This window comes from Suncus etruscus, chromosome 6, assembly GCF_024139225.1.
Source record: "Suncus etruscus isolate mSunEtr1 chromosome 6, mSunEtr1.pri.cur, whole genome shotgun sequence".
Classification (NCBI taxonomy): domain Eukaryota; kingdom Metazoa; phylum Chordata; class Mammalia; order Eulipotyphla; family Soricidae; genus Suncus; species Suncus etruscus.
In genome coordinates this window covers 73271673-73280040 of record NC_064853.1, presented here as the reverse complement: position 1 = coordinate 73280040, position 8368 = coordinate 73271673, and positions in this window count along the sequence as shown.

Here is an 8368-nt window from a genome sequence, read left to right as displayed (position 1 = left end):
GCCCCTGTGCTCAAAAAAGAAATATTGTGTCTCCCACTTTTCCTGAAATTGTCTGTGCTCGTCATCAATCTTTCTCTTCACTGCAGGCTTTGATGAAGTCATGATGAAGGTATGACAAAATCTAATTCTGTAAGGAACTTCTCTCCCTTCTCTCCCTTAGGCCTCCGATAATGCAAGGGACAGTGGGCAGGAGCAGCGGAAATGACGTCTGTGCTAGGCGCAAAGTATTCGCGATTATTCGCTTACTGAATATTCGCAATAAAAAATCACATTAGTAAGAAAAAAATCGCATTAAACATTTGTATGTTTAATGCGATTTTTTTCTTATTAATGCGATTTTTATTGCAATTATTCGGTATGTGAATAATTGCGAATACTGCGATATTTGAAGGCCTTGCGGCCCGCAGGCCACGACTTTGAGACCCCTGCTGTAGGTCATCAACAGAAGGGGCATCCAGTGGAGGGTCATGTGATCAGAGAACATTTGATAAGGATCATTTTGCTGCATTTGGAATCATCTCAGATACTAAATGGGGTGAGGAAGAGAACTTAAAGGGAGGAGTACATGCTTTGCTATTGTAAGGCACCAAGTTTGATCCCTTGTGGGTCTTAGGATCCCCATTGGGTATAGCCTTGACCCTCAGCACTGCCAGGTCTAAACAGTACTACATCACAGGATCTGCGCTCCAAAGCTGTTGGCCTGGGCAACTGGGCCAAGTGACTCTGAGGGTGACTCTGAGACCCTTGAGGACCCTTGAGAACCACTGAGGAAGCTTCCATCACCAAGAGTGGCCAGAAGCCCCACCCAGGTTCTGTTCCCTGCTGTTAATGTCTATTTTCTGCTGTTTTATTTTTAAAATTTACCATCATCAGTGAACTGTATAAGACTAACTAGAAAACTAATACAATCCAGAAACTATCATCCAGTATTTTATGGGAACTTCTTTCTAACTAACCTACCTTTTACTGTATATAAAAATATTTGCTAATAATAGACTTATGGAGATATATATCATACATCCAAAAATCCTTTCCTTTAAAATGAGCCATTCAATGGTCTTGATGTATTCTTTTTTTTGGGGGGGGGGCGGGCGGATCACACCCAGCAGTGTTCAGAAATTGTTCCTGGCTTTGCACTCAGAAATTACTCCTGGCAGGTTCAAGGGACCATATGGGATACTGGGAATTGAACCCAGGTCAGCTTTATACAAGGCAAACATTTTATGTGCTATTGGCTCCAAATTTTGGTGTATACTTTTTCTTGGTGGGGGGGGGGGGGGTCACCCCTGGCAGTGCTTAGGAGCCACTCCTGGCTCTGCACTCAGAAATCACTTCTGAGTGGCACAGGGGACCATATGGGATGCCGGGATTCGAACCACCCAATCCCATTAAATCGGCTGCTTGCAAGACAAAGGCCCTACCATTGTGATATCTCTACAGCCTTAAATTTTGGTGTATTCTTATAATTATACAGACTCCAAGAGTACTTAAATATTGTCATTACCCCAACTCCAAAAGAAACACCCTTAGCAAATACTTCCTACCTCACTATCCCACACATATACATCTACAAATAGGTCCTGGAAACCACTTATTTTCTGTCTCTGGATTTTCCAGTTTCATGTAAATAGCATCCTATACTCTATTCTGTTGTCACTGGCTTCTTTCACACACACATAACATGTTCAAGATTTGCCTGTTAGAACATGTGTATATGTCCATTTGAAGTAACACAGACCCTATTAAATATCAATTATCCTCCTCTCTTCTTTCAGATCTTTGAAACATTTGCCCCTATCATGAAATCTTTGAAAAAACAGTTTTGAATGGTCAATTTGGATAACAATCCATAATGGATTGTGCCTCTAGCCTTTTAAGGGGGGTTGTCAGTTTCTTTTTCCTAATTATAGCCAATGTTTCTTCAAGCAGTTCTGCATATTTTCTGGAAGATTTAAATATACACCATTTCACTACTTCCCTTTATTCCTAAAAATAGATTTGATGGGATTTTAAAAAAAAAGAAAAAGGAAAGAAAAAAACAGGGACATTTTTAAGGCTTTTGGTTTCTTCATCTTCAGGACACTTGGTATAATCTACTTGATTACAGTCATTACATTTGACAAGAGTCAATCCATCTTGGCAAGGACCCTGGAGGCCCTACACAGCCTATACCTGTTTCCTTTGCTGGGATCCCTCCTTACTTCACTGACTGCCAAGTCTCTCCCCTCCAGCCAGTCTGGTTTCCTTAGTGGTTCTTAGTATACCAGGTTCTTTGGCAGGACACTGTTGCCTCTATATACTATTCCCTGCGTCTCGTCTACCCTTCTCTGTTTTTCATGTACCTATTCTCATCTGCTTCAAGGGCACTTTCTCAGTAAGATTTTCCTAGTAATCTCCCCCAGTATATCCTAATTCCCCTCTCCATTTTTCCTTCATTGCAGGTTTCACCTAACGTGCTTCATATGCTGCATGTTTTGCTTATTGTTATTAATAAACCTGCTGTGTTCAGGACTTACTTCTGGCTCTATACTCAGGAATTTCTCCTGGCAGTGTTTTAGGGGGACCATCTGCAGTGCCAGTGATGAAATTATATGCATGGCAAGCACCTTGACCACTTCATAATCTCAAGTTCCTTTCTGTTTAATGCTTTTCAATTTGAGTTTAAGTAATAGAGTTAAAGTCTATGGCATCAATGTACAAAGTTATTGCACCCCACCACCACAAAGTGCCCATTGTGCCTTATGCAATCACCTCTTTTTTTTTGGTTTTTGGGTCACACCTGGCAGCACTCAGGGGCCACTCCTGGCTCCACGCTCAGGAATCGCCCCTGGGAGGCTTGGGGGACCATATGGGATGCCAGGATTCAAACCACTGTCCTTCTGCATGCAAGGTAAATGCCTTACCTCCATGCTATCTCTCCAGCCTCTCACCTGTAGTTTGGGTTTTTTTTCCAATAACATCATGGTTTATCAATTTATTCATAATATAGTTGTGATGTTCAACTGGGCCAGTTCCATAGACTCACTTTTTTCTTGAATAAAATGTAAGCTGAGTTGTGAAACATTATGGCTACACTGGCTCACACAGCACAAAGCTGGCCATCTCAGAAGTAGAGGGTGAACCAAGACCTTGACCTACTGAAGTCCTACTTGCTGCCTCCCTTCACCCAGAATCACAATTTTCCAATGGCCCTACCTCATCACTATCTATCATAATTCCCTGCCTGGACACTGATTTGACCACACTTCAAGCATGTGGCTGATATTACCAGAGCTTTTTTTTGGAGTGAGTACAGGCACTCTTCCCTATATCTTCCTTCTTCCAAGAAATCCTGGCAGTTGTAACCACACCCACAAATGTAGTTGCCATCTTTGAACTGGGCATTGTTCCAGGAGGCCCTGATACTGAGTATATATATATCCCTAAAATTCATAGTATTATAGCTTTGAATTTTTGGACAACTTCATTTGTTTGATGCTGTTATCCCTAAAGAAACACCCCAATTTAACAGACTAAACATGTAACAACAAGAGCTTACTAAACTTTCTGACATTGTATTAATGACTTCATTGATGATTTCACAAGTGCTCTTGCTACTTTTCTTTCTTTTTTTCTCTTTTTTAATTTTTTTTCCTTTTTTCCAATAAGTTTGCTTTCACTTATCTGGAAATATGTATTATATTCAAGTATGTCAACCATGTGATCCATTTTCTTTAAATATAAAAATAATAGTTGTTTCAGGTGTTAAATGTTCTAACACCAATTCCACGACCACCCCCTCCCTAGTCTATCTCCTTAACAGGCACAAAAATTTTTTGCTTAATAATGTTTGTTGCAACACAAAGGAAAATGGAGTCATCAAAATATAGATCAGGCCAGAGAAATAGCAGAGCTGTAGGGCATTTGTCTTGAACATAGTCGACTCAGGACAAACCAAGTTCAATACCTGGCATCCCATATGGTCCCCAGAGCCTGCCAGGAGCTATTTCTGAACAAAAAGCAAGGAGTAACCTCTGAGCACTGCTGGTGTGACCCAAAAACCTAAAACCAAAAACAAACGAAAAAACATGGGCCAATAGAAGTCAAGATGTGATCATTGTTATATCTCACAATGGTGTCAGTGAAGTCATTGTCTGAGAATTGAATGAGCTGGTGGGTTAAGCTTTCAAAGCTATTGTTTCAGTCATTGAGCTTGATGGCTTCTATGCAATTTTCCCATCAGATTTTCTGTGCTCCTACTGGTCTGTCACTACTGTGGAATTTGGAGATGCATATAAGGCTATGTTGTTCAGGATCTATGAAGCTGGAACCATTTGATAGCTAGATGAGGTTCATTTGTGGCAATGGGCCTTTTCTATGTCTGAGGGCATCAAGTGTGGCTTGGAACTGTTGTGTCTTCAGAGAGAAATGGAACTCTCCCTGCCCCATCACAAAAATGCCTGAATTTTCAGCCTGAAGATTCTTCCTACCTGGAAAGATTTAGCAATTTATCTTTCTACTTGAGATTAGTCATGGAGCTGGCCCATTTCTACATTCTATTTCCATCTTTATTTCCCTTGCACGTATCTTTTTCCTAATAGTCAGTGTTGTAATCTAAAGCAAATCCATTGTTTAATACTGAGTGTTCTTTTGCTTTGTTTCTATATTATACAGATTGGTAAAATCTGTGTAATCATTTGCTATTTGTTGTTATCCTCTGGCTTACTTTGCTTAACATGTTTCCCTCCAGATCCATACATGTTACAGTAAAATGCATTATTCTGTTTTTTTTTGTTTGTTTTTTATTAGGTCACACCCAGTGGCACTTAGGCGTTACTCCTGGCTCTTCACTCAGAAATTGCCCCTGACATGCATGGGGACCATACGGGATGCCAGGATTTGAACCACCATCTTTCCTGAATCGGCTGTGTGCAAGACAAACACCTACTGCTGTATTAATTCTCTAGCCCCCAAATGCATTAATATTTTATACTGCATAATATTCTACTCTGTGTGTACATACATATATATTCCAAACTTTTTATCCATTTTAGCTTGTTTATATATATATATATATATATATATATATATATATATTCTGGCTATAAGTACTAAGTGCTACAATGAACATAGGTCTATGTATCTTTTCAAGTTAATGGTTTATGTTTTAAGGGTAAATACCACAAAATAGAAATGTAGGGTCATATAGAAACTCTATGTTTTGACAATTGCTATATTGTTGACCATAAAGGTTGAACCAGACAACATTGCCACCAATTGCTGAGAACTCGTTTTGCACCATATATCTATCGAAACTGGATGCTTCCTGTCTTTGGATATGTACCATTCTCATTAATGTGAAAATGTATCTCCTTGTTACTTATTATTTCAACTATACAAATGGACAACCCCAAGGCCTGGATTGGCACTTAGTTAAATATGTGTTGGATTGAACAAAAGATAGCACAGAATTCTGTTATACAACTAAAAAGACCATTATGGCCTTCTCCCCTTGAACATCAAGGGAAGACCAGAAGCCTCCCAAAAGATTGTTCTGTCTTACCTAACAGAAAAGCATTGGCCATTAGCACTTTTTGTTCTTCTAGTGAACCGAGAAAGAGGTTGCCCTGACAGATAAACCTGTCTGAGTCTGGGGAGTGAAGAAGTTTGCTTCTAGAAGGAGTAAAAATCTTCCCAGTCTTTATACAAGACAGAACCTCCAGCAGTCCACTCACTTCAGCCACTGAGCTGCCCACGAGAGAGAATTCTGAGCATTGTAGCCTTTCTAGAACTTTCCAGGGTACAGATCTTCATGCCCTAATATGGACAGTGGCTCACTGCTCTCCACAGAGCAGGCAATTTCCTGCAGGGCAATGTTGCAACCCAAGCCAGGAGCAGGAGAAGATGAATCCAGGGGAAGTCGGGAAATCCCTTTTGGCTGAGTCTGAAAAAGCAGTAGGGAGTCCCTCAGGAACCTCCTCATTGTGTAACTTTTCCGGCCAAGCCCTTTCTACCCTAGGGACAACAGAAGATCAAAATTCCTCAACCCATACATACAGCAGTATTTTTATTTTATATTTTTAATTTATTTATTTATTTTGGTTTTTGGACCATACTCAGTGGCATTTGGGGGTTACTCCTGGCTCTGTGCTCATAAATTACTCCTGGCAGGCTTGGGGGACCATATGGAATGTGGGGATTAAACCCTGGTCTGTTCTGGGTCACCTGCATACAAGGCAAATGCCCTACTGCAGTGCTATTGCTCAGACCCCACAACAGTGTTTTTAAAGGATCTGTAAGATGCTGAGCAAGTTCTGTCCCTTAGTATACAGACTGTGATTGAGACAGTCAGGGAGGCAAGTTCAGTGATGATCTCCAACCCACAGCCACTCCTACAGCAAGCAGAACCACATGAAAAAACAGGGGGCCAGAGCAGTAGCGCCAGCGGTAGGGCATTGGCCTTGCACGCACTAACCTAGGACTGATTGCAGTTCAATTCCCCGACATCCCATATGGTGCCCAGAGCCTTTCAGGAGCAATTTCTGAGCACATAGCCAGGAGTAACCCCTGAACGTCACCTGGTTTGGCCAAAAAGGCAAAAAATGCAAAAAGAGGGGCCGGAAAGATAGCATAAAGGTAGGGCATTTGCCTTGCATGCAGAAGGACGGTGGTTTGAATCCTGGCATCCCATATGGTCCCCTGAGCCTGCCACGCGCGATTTCTGAGCGTAGAGCCAGGAGTAACCTTTGAACGCTGCCGGGTGTGCCAAAAAAAAAAAAAAAAAAAAGAAAAGAAAGAAAGAAAGAAAGAAAGAAAGAAAGAAAGAAAGAAAGAAAGAAAGAAAGAAAGAAAGAAAGAAAGAAAGAAAGAAAGAAAGAAAGAAAGAAAGAAAGAAAGAAAGAAAGAAAGAAAGAAAGAAAGAAAGAAAGAAAGAAAGAAAGAAAGAAAGAAAGAAAGAAAGAAAGAAAGAAAGAAAAGAAAAGAAAAGAAAGAGAAAAAGAGAAAACGGACTTTGCTTTTTCTCCAGATTCACCCTGTAAGTCTAAGGCCCTCTCAGGACCTTGGGGACCCAGACATTTTGAGGGATAAACCCACACCTGGTTCAACACAATTCTGGAATTCCTCCTAAAAAATTACTGCAAATGCCCCAAAATCTATTCAATATTCTTGGCATAACAAATCTCAGTCTGTTAAAACTCTATTTGAATTTGGAGAATGAAGTTCTTAAGAGCAAAATCTTATTATATGCTAGTGATCTAGCTATGGAAAAATGTTTTCAAGATTTTTCTGTTGTTGAAATACAAATCATTGAGGAGCAGCTTGTTGAATTTCCTTCAAGTCAAAGAATTCCACCATCCGGACCAAGAATTGATGGCACTTTTCATCTTGACACCCAACAGTAGAGATTAGTCTGTTCCCAAGATTTACATAAGCAAGAACATGCCCTGTTCCTATGTATGCAGCTATATCTGGCTTTTTTCATCATAAGTTTGTGAGATTCAAGCATGATAATGCAAGCAGCAATAATTCTTTCCTGTGCCTATATATAGTATTCTATCCCATTCCCAATTTTTATTGAGGCACTGTTAATTAAAATACGGTTAATGGTAGAGATAGCACAGTGGGTAAGGTACTTGCTTGCAGACAGGCAATCCAAATTTTGTTCCCAAGTACCACCAGGAGTGGTTTCTAGATTAAGAGGCTGGAGTATGCACTGAACACCATTAAAGGTGGTCCCAAATAAAAAATATAAACATAGTAATAATAATAGTAATAATAGCTGGGGATATGCAGTGACCCAGTACCACATCTGCCACCAGTGTAGTATCCCTTCCTCAATGCTCTCTGATGTGGATGTGCTCCCACCCTCTCAGCAGACTCTATTTTGTAGATTCCCAGGATCTGTTACTGTAGTGCAAACTAATCAGTTTCTTGATTGTTTCTTGTAGTGCCTGTGGGAACACTTTGGAACATGTCTTTTGATAGACATATGCACTTCTTTATCTTGGGCATACAACTTAGGATTTAAATTGCTGAATAGTAGGGTATACATATGCTGTATTTTCCTAGATACTGACAATCCATGGTGAGTGTGACAATTTGCACTCCTGTTGACATTTCTGGGAATACTCATTCCTTCAATTCTTCACCAGCATTTGGAATGACGATCTTTTCAGAATTAAGTGGTGATATTACGTGGTTCTGCTTTACTTTGCATTGAGAAATAGAACCTTTGTTGTTCAGGTTCTACTGAAGGTTTGTAAGGGGAAAAAAAATAATACTGTTGAATTTGTAATGGAGCCGTAGAAAAGCGGCCTGGACAAGAATGCCTAAGAGGGCCTAAGGATTAGGGAAACATGTTAGTTATAAGTAACCCAGAATCTCTAGA